This window comes from Haliotis rubra, unplaced genomic scaffold (assembly GCF_003918875.1).
Source record: "Haliotis rubra isolate DU_JTF1 unplaced genomic scaffold, ASM391887v1 Scf12, whole genome shotgun sequence".
NCBI lineage: Eukaryota > Metazoa > Mollusca > Gastropoda > Lepetellida > Haliotidae > Haliotis > Haliotis rubra.
Genome location: NW_025765114.1, coordinates 1710685 through 1719672, shown reverse-complemented (window position 1 = coordinate 1719672; position 8988 = coordinate 1710685). Strand labels below are relative to the sequence as shown.

The 8988-nt window shown below is 37.6% G+C and overlaps 1 long non-coding RNA gene across 1 annotated transcript; it reads right to left on the bottom strand.

Annotated features, from left to right (window-relative positions):
* Positions 1–1612: 1612 nt before the first annotated feature.
* Positions 1613–8379, bottom strand: LOC124262284. Its single transcript, XR_006894540.1, has 2 exons — positions 7860–8379; positions 1613–1676 (listed from the first exon to the last, which is right to left on the bottom strand). It is a non-coding gene; the product is annotated as an uncharacterized LOC124262284 (long non-coding RNA).
* Between the last annotated feature and the right edge of the window lie 609 nt (positions 8380–8988).

Here is an 8988-nt window from a genome sequence, read left to right as displayed (position 1 = left end):
GTATACCAATACCAGTGTGGACTCAATTCCAGAGGGAATTTTCAAAATAGCTAACCCCATTTTATCTGTGTTTTTAGACCCATACCTGTGCAAATGGAAACTTCTGCCAATCTATTGCAGCTATTGTGTAAGTCACAATGCAAACAATTTGAGCCTGCTGCACTGTTTTATGTTGACATTAAAGCTATTTAATCCTTACTAAAGAAAGCAGGGGTTGCATTCAGACCTGTTCCATCAGTTGGAGCATGCTGATGATGATCGACAAGTTCTTGGCAGGTGTTATTGTGGGGAGACAGAAGTGGAATATATATTTTACAGGGTGCTGTGTTTTCTCTGGAGAGCAGTGGGGATGAGAATCTGGTAATTAATTTATTATGACCTAATTGAGCTATATTCACTTATTAATGTCTACACACTTGCAGTATTTGTGCAGTATTAGTGTTGCATAAACAAAAGATTAAATAACTGTTGTTTGCATGACACAAGACTATTTCTTATTTTGCCTTACTGCTTGTTTATATGGTCAAAGAAATCCGACATACATATACATATGCATAATTGGTTTTGATTGTAGACATTTACGAAAATAAATAGAAAATAACATTGCTCACTTATCAACCAATGCCTGTGTATAGACTTCTATCTTCTGGATAGACTGATTTCATTGGAAAAATGTCAGATAGGCTCAAATTGAAAATGGAATTCATTTCTCTGCAGAACTGTTGAAATAGTTTGTTGAAATACTGCACAAGTATCAAATCACTTGCTGCCCAGTGTGTGTTATATTGTAATTTCTTTTTAGTCTCTATCACGCTAGATGAAGTATTGTATTATATGCAAAGTTTTCAGATTCTTGAGCATTGTTTCCTTGTTACATTATATATTGTTATGAACCTTTGAACACACATCCACCAATGGCTTTAGGATTCAAAAACTCTCAAAGTATGTCATGTTTCTCTATTTCTGGGATAACAAAAACAAGACCAAGTATAGAAGCTAAAGGGGTCATACATTTTCCCATACAGACACATTAACTCTCACTAAGATAAGTGACTGGGGGACCTGGGAGGCCATCTTGTCATGGAGTGGGCGTTCTTACTTGGTTGATGGTGTATCAATGTACACTTATGTTGGGATCTGTCTTCATCATATCAATCACTTGACATGCCTGGTCCACACTTGATGAGGTTGAGGGAGAATGGGGTTGAGGGAGTATGTAAAATGTCAGTTGTTTATCACTGACTGGGATTAAGCAGGGCCAGACGATTGTCAGGTGCTATGCATGGTTCATAAAGAGTGCTTGTATATGGCTTACATATCATGTTGCAGCGACTGCACAGGGGGGTAATAAGCTTGGGGTATATGCAGCAATATACAGTATGGAAGGGGTCGTGGGTCTTAAGTGATAATACTTTCTCATTGACAATGTCAGTGCAGACTACAAACTTTTTCTCATAATTCACCTTGTCTTTATCATCAGTTACTATTGCCCTTTTCAATTCTGAAAATTAAGGGGGCGGTGGGGTAGCCTAGTGGTTAAAGCGTTGACTCGTCACGCCGAAGACCCGTGTTCGATTCCCCACATGGGCACAATGTGTTAAGCCCATGTCTGGTGTCCCCCGCCGTGATATTGCTGGAATATTGCTAAAAGCGGCGTAAAACTAAACTCAGTCAGTCTGAAAATTAAGAAAAGTATGTATTACAAGGCCATATTTGACATTTTTGTGCATGTATTGTCAACCCAGAAATATGCCCAGCTATCAGTTTATATAACACAAATCAAAGCTTGTTGCAGTCTACATTCCAGCACGTCTGACATGAACAAATGTTTGAAACATATCAAGGCATTGACAATAATAGTGAAATATGCAACTAAAGATAAGAGATTGGACTGGGAAATATAATGTTTTCTGGGAAGTGTTGTGATAGTGTAACCATAGTAACTGATGCAGAGTGCAATATGATTGTCCAGTACTGTAAGTAGCCGGTGTTAATGTCTGTACATACATCACATGAGGTTTGTATATTTACTTACTATTGTGTATTGTATCTGTGCCCAGCAAACTGTTGTTGGAATCTGTGTGACTTGGAGTCACTGTGTATTGTTCATATTTGTCAAGGTATCAAAATATATAACAATCATACTCAACTTGTACATGTTGTCTTTTCAAATATATAAGCTGCCTGTGGGGCGGTGGGGTAGCTGAGTACATGCGCTCGTCATGCTGAAAGCCCAGGTTCGATCCCCACATGGGTACAATGTGTGCAGCCCATTTCTAGTGTTCCTTGCTGTGATATTGCTGGAATATTGCTAGAAGTGGCGTAAAACTATACCGCGCATTTGCATACTGGTGTGGCGGTCTGAGTCATACTGGTGTGAATGCTGTGTGAAGGGGAGACCCATCTGAGTCATACTGTGTGTGTGTATGTACTGTGTGAAGGTATGTGGAGACCCATCTCATGAGTCATACTGGTGTGTCTATGTACTGTGTGAAGGCGGGAGACCCATCCGAGTCATACTGGTGTGTCTATGTACTGTGTGAAGGCGGGAGACCCATCCCAGTCATACTGGTGTGTCTATGTACTGTGTGAAGGCGGAGACCCATCCGAGTCATACTGGTGTGTCTATGTACTGTGTGAAGGCGGGAGACCCATCTGAGTCATACTGGTGTGTCTATGTACTGTGTGAAGGCGGGAGACCCATCTGAGTCATACTGTGTGAAGGCGGGAGTCTATGTACTGTGTGAAGGTGGGAGACCCATCCGAGTCATACTGGTGTGTCTATGTACTGTGTGAAGGCGGGAGACCCATCTGAGTCATACTGGTGTGTCTATGTACTGTGTGAAGGCGGGAGACCCATCCGAGTCATACTGGTGTGTCTATGTACTGTGTGAAGGCGGGAGACCCATCCAGTCATACTGGTGTGTCCAAATGGTAATGGAGGCAGTATTGGTTTGCCTCGTCCAGACTTGGGTTTTGTGTAGGTCACTTTGTTCCAGTAGGAATTTTGTGGATGATTGCAACACTTCCCTGACAGACTTCTACACAGCTTCAATTGTAGACACAATCACATAGGGAGGGCTTTCATACTTCATTAGTATCTACTGTAATCACATCACAATACATATCTGTACATAAAAACAATGAAAGAATTTAATAGATTTTATTATTTTCATTACACATGCTTACACACTGTTTTCATAAAAGTACATAACCATTCATAAATTGTATACAGTTATTGGCAAACTCTGGAATAAGCCATGCATACTGTGGAATGACTGGACTACATACACAAGGTAGTCAACACTATACCCCCACAGCACAGGACGAGAGTAGTACCACGTCACTGTCTATACAGACCAGGATGCGGCATCCACCCTTGACACCAGCCAGTCTATACATCACTCCATCAATACCATTCCTGTGTTCTGTGTAAGCAGGGAAGCATTCATCAGACTGTACTTGAAAACAGTACTTAGGGACCGTTCATAATTTATGGCTGTGTGTGTGTAAGTGAGTGAGTGATATGATGATTTTTATGGAGAAGCATGTACAATGTGAATGACCCCCCAAAAAAGAATTATGTACAAAATAAGTGCCCCCCTGCATGTCGTACAAAATCAATGACCTCCCTCCCCTTCCCATAATTTCTGAGCATAACTTTAAACATATTTTTATGTACAAAATAATTGCCCCCTGCATGTCGCGTACAAAATCAATGACCCCCCCCTTCCCATAATTTCTGAGCATAACTTTAAACATATTTTTATGTACAAAATTGCTGACCCCACCTAGTATGTGTACAAAATCAATGACCCCTCCCCTTCCCATAATTTCTGAGCATAACTTTAAACATATTTTTATGTACAAAATTGCTGACCCCACCTAGTATGTGTACAAAATCAATGCCCCCTCCCCTTCCCATAATTTCTGAGCATAACTCTAAACATATTTTTATGTACAAAATTGCTGACCCACCTAGTATGTGTGTGTACAAAATCAATGCCCCCTCCCCTTCCTATAATTTCTGAGCATAACTTTAAACATATTTTATGTACAAAATTGCTGACCCCACCTAGTATGTGTACAAAATCAATGCACCCCTCCCTCCCATAATTTCTGAGCATAACTTTAAACATATTTTTATGTACAAAATCAGTGACCCCACCTAGTATGTGTGGACAAAATCATAACACCCACACCCACACAAAACACACCACAAACACACACACACACACACACACACACACACACACACACACACACACACACACACACACATCCCTAAATTATGAATGCTCCCTTATGTCCCTCGTGTCCTCATGCCTACAGCATATAACAACAAAATGCTGACACCTGCACTCAGGACTACATACTGCTTCCACACTTCTTAGTGACCCTATCTCATCATCACAGTCACAGGATATACTTCTCTTTGTAGGAACCCACGCTGTACTCTATAATTACATAGTGAAACACTTGCTTTCCTTCACACAACCAACATTGTCAGTTGCAGTAACAGATTGGAACATGCATCTGTAAGAATTACAACCATCAAAACCTACTTATTTTATTCATATTTGGAATTCATTGGTTGATTTTAACTGTAAATAACACATAATATTACTGAACATAATGTTCTTGTCATCATGGCAGGTGCTGACTCCATTTGTGTGATGTACATTCCCTGAACTGGTTTTCACTGAGTACTGAAGGTTAACAGACACTTGTGTTTAATCTAATCATAGTTGATGATATATTTTTTGCACACTAACATCAGATAAAACATCATGGATAAAACAAAAACAAAATGTATTTGTGCTGTTTTCACTGTGACAGTATTTAATAATATCCAATTATTGGATAGTGGATGTATTGACCTACTCACAATATACATTTCATCAACATGAAATGTAGGTCACACTAACCACTAGGTTTGTAACATTGAACACAACAAAGAATTTGAAAATAAACATATAAACAAAAGCAGCTCCATCACTACCCTTAACTCATTAAGCCCAAGAGCCACCTCACTACTCAACACCTGGAACCCCTCGCTGATTGTCCACTCGCTGTGCCGAGACTAATTAGTGCTAATCACACCTGATTTCCCTGGCAGGTTTCGGGGAAACTGTGTAGTTGTACAAACAAGTCCTGATTGTTTAATTGTGTCGTAAAAATATATGTTGCAGGAAGGCATGTGTGAATACATATCGTGTATTGCAAAGTTTTATTTAATTTGAATGCAAGTTTCTCTTGTAGACCTTTGACGGCTTGTACATATATATTTTATCACAATATGCATGTATTGTTTGTATGTAAGAGATGAGACGCACATAAACAAATTCTTTCTCTCATATCAGTGTGTGAGGTTTAAATTTACAAAACATCTATGACGATGGCATACTGTAAAGAAGAATTTACTTACATACTTTATAATCTTCGATGAAAATAGCGCTTTTGCCGATACATTTCTAGTGTATACGAATTCTTTTAATGAAAGTACTATTACGCTAGTCTGTGACTAACATAGAGCACATTTATAGCTTGGCACTTTATTTCATCTAGATTTAATGCAGAAAACATACATGACCATACAAACATACATATAAAAAATGAATACTACATATTCCTTGCATAGACACAAAACAAAGAGTCACGTGATAGGGCGTCATCAAATTTCCCGAATAGAACGTTTAGTATCTCAACTGTTCAATATAGTGGCTGGTCATGTGTTATTTGTGACCAATCGTATCATGAGATACCTGTCACAGAGGAAAGGACAGGTGATGGGGCGTGGGCTAAATTTCTGAAGCGCACGTTTGGTCACTCAACAGCTTGGATAGAGATTGATTATTGGCTATATCGTTGACCAGTCGATATGCTGGGTTTCGGCTTTATCAACTCAAACTATCATGTAAGTTTGTGTATTGTAAACATACACACTGGTAATGATGTATGAAATATACACATAAGACAAATAGGAGTAGATAGACACTTTGGCGAGTTTATTTGACCTCATTTTAGTGTTTTTTGATAAGTAAAACAAAGTGATTGAAATCCAACCATTGAGTAGAGATAGTATTAATTTTATATACATTTTACGCACACAACTACTACATAAAACATAACGGTTTGCTGTACATGTAAATATAATCTTCACCTTGATACGAATGAATATCCAAACTAAAGTACACGTATTACAGAATTCACGAAATGACAGTATACTGAATTATTATAGTGTATAAACTTGCCGTTCAAACACCCCACCCAAATATTTATTAAGGTGGGCATGCCTATATTTATACTGAATGCAAACGAGGTTCATAAGATTACAGATATGCATGCATGCATAAACATTAGAGTGAGGGGAGTGACTCCCTAAAGCAAGTGGTCCAATGATATAACAGCGCATCTGTTTATTTTACACTTGTCACAGGACAAACCTTTTAAAAAATAAAATAAAAATAAGGACGTAACTACATATGCATTCTACCGGAGGCTGTTATTTCAAGGTCGAAAGAGGTGTTCAATTATCTCATTACTGTAATCTGATTGAATGATTATACGCATGTGTATCGATACCGTAACTGATATACTATCCAGCTTTTATTGACGATGGATCGATGGATCGATGGATAGAGACTGAGTTTATTGATACACGTGATAAGTACACCGGATTTGATAATTACAGAGATCAAATGCAAATGTTTTACACAATGCTCATGTAAATTGCATAGAAACTGACAATTCAAATCAACATGAAACTTTCAACGGCTTGAACAAAAATGCTTGAAATACCTTTGTATGGTTTACATGTAATAACTTATGATATTACTTCTGTTTAGGTGTGAGAATTTTTTGAATTACCAACTTTCTGTGTTTTGTAACAAACGTAGTAAAAGATTTCATTGTTGTAATAACACTGACATATATATTCGATGCAAAGGCGCGACTTATCACTATATATTCGATAAGGTAACATTATCAACTTTAGATTATGGAAAATAACTAGTTACAATTGAGTAAGCTTCAAATTAGTAAGTTAAATTATGCCTAATCTATTCGAGCTTGGATGTATAATTATTTGTGTTTATACATAATGTTTCATTATATGAAACATGACAACGTAATCATACCTAAAAAGTAAATTCAAAACTATTCTATTGTGTCCAAGATATTTTTAAGGATTAAATTTCTTTTTTTTTTAAATTTCTCTCACGACGTTTCGAGACCATTCCAGGTTCCTTCATCAGGTGAACTGGCAGTTAGGACTATGACACATTCTATTGTGTTTGAATTCTTTGTATGTTCTTGAAATTTCGTATATTGTTTCCTATTTATTAGGAAGTTGAAGAAAATAATCTTCAGTAACCTCTAAACCATTACATCTAATTCAATCAATGTGCATACAAAGTATTTTAGTATCCATTCCCAATGAAGAGAACCAGACACTTACCTCTGTAAAAACATCATAATCCCCTTCCTCGCCGACATGTGTTCATTTGCCAAACGCTGTATAAGCCTATGATAATGATTAGCAATTGTTATCAAAACACTTTAAATACTTCTTCTGATTGACACTAAAGGCAGCATCTCTTGCAAGAAAAGCTAATATTTGCTCAGTACTACTAAATTGGTTGAAATAATAGGTACAGTGCGATTTTTAAAAGTATGACACACATTTGCGTCTCTTGCTGAATATGAGGTGCTTTCTGTTGACGACTGTATGTGGCTCTCGCTGTGAGAAACTGCTAATTACCTACCCATAAACACGTCACTTGCTGTGAGGAGCTGATTATTTTGCCCCATATATGCGTCTCTCGGCCTTAATGAGTTAATTTCCGAATTGCTGATACTACATCTGGTTTAAGAAAACACACACCAAATGTAGTCCAACTTCAAAACAAAACCCATGCCTCCAGTTACTTCACAACACAAACATACACTTATGATCTGATGACCTTGACCTTCAGTCTAGTGCAGATTTAACATGATATACATAATAAGCTTGGAAATAGTACACATCTTCAACTTCACTGTCACAGTTGCCTTGATACAGGTTTGTGCATACAGATTAACTCATATAGTAGCCATTTGCTGTACAATGGTTGCATTGTTACATGAAGTGTGTAACAGTTACAATCTTCACATACACCATTATACAGTGGAGACATCATTTGTGCGACATACAAGAACTGCTCTTTACCTGAATGCTTGCTGAAAACATATTCAACTGTCTGTGGCTCACTGGTACAAGAAAGAAATTTGTGACACTGTCTCCGATTGAGCTGCATGTACAAACAATAACGTGACAAGGTCATTAAGAAACATTACATGTGAAGGCATCAAAGTGATTCATGGCCCAAACTAACATCTTCAATATTGGTCATGTTTCAAACTGAGAACATGTCTGAGTATGTGTAGAAGTGAGATTCTTTCTTGAAACATGCATGCTTCATAAACAAGTTTTAAAATAGTTTTAGTGGACATATTCATGTTTACATGAATCATGTGGACTTTTGTCCTATTGACATAAACTACAAGAGCTGGGTCTAATTAAGAGAAACAACAACCAACAAAACAATCTTTGTTATCATGCACATTATACCTTATTATGACAAATATCCTGGACCTGGCCACTTACACAGCTGCGTTTAGAAGTTGATGTCACCACCTCATTCCCTCCACTCTCTATCATATTTCCAGTTGCTAGTGAGGGTAATCTGCTTGAATTGGTTGAATGTCTTAGCACCATGACATCTGAATTAGGCTCAAACAAACCTTTGGTAGAAAGGGGATTGTATTTATCATCACAGAATGGAGATAAATTAGACAGGACAGGAAAACTGAGGAAACAGAGCATGCAAAAACCTTGTGAAGCTTTTGGGATGCAATATATGAGTACATCCATTTAATTAGAAATAGAGAACCTTATATGTATCATACACGATTACAAGAGTTTAATCTGTACAAAATGAAAGAAGA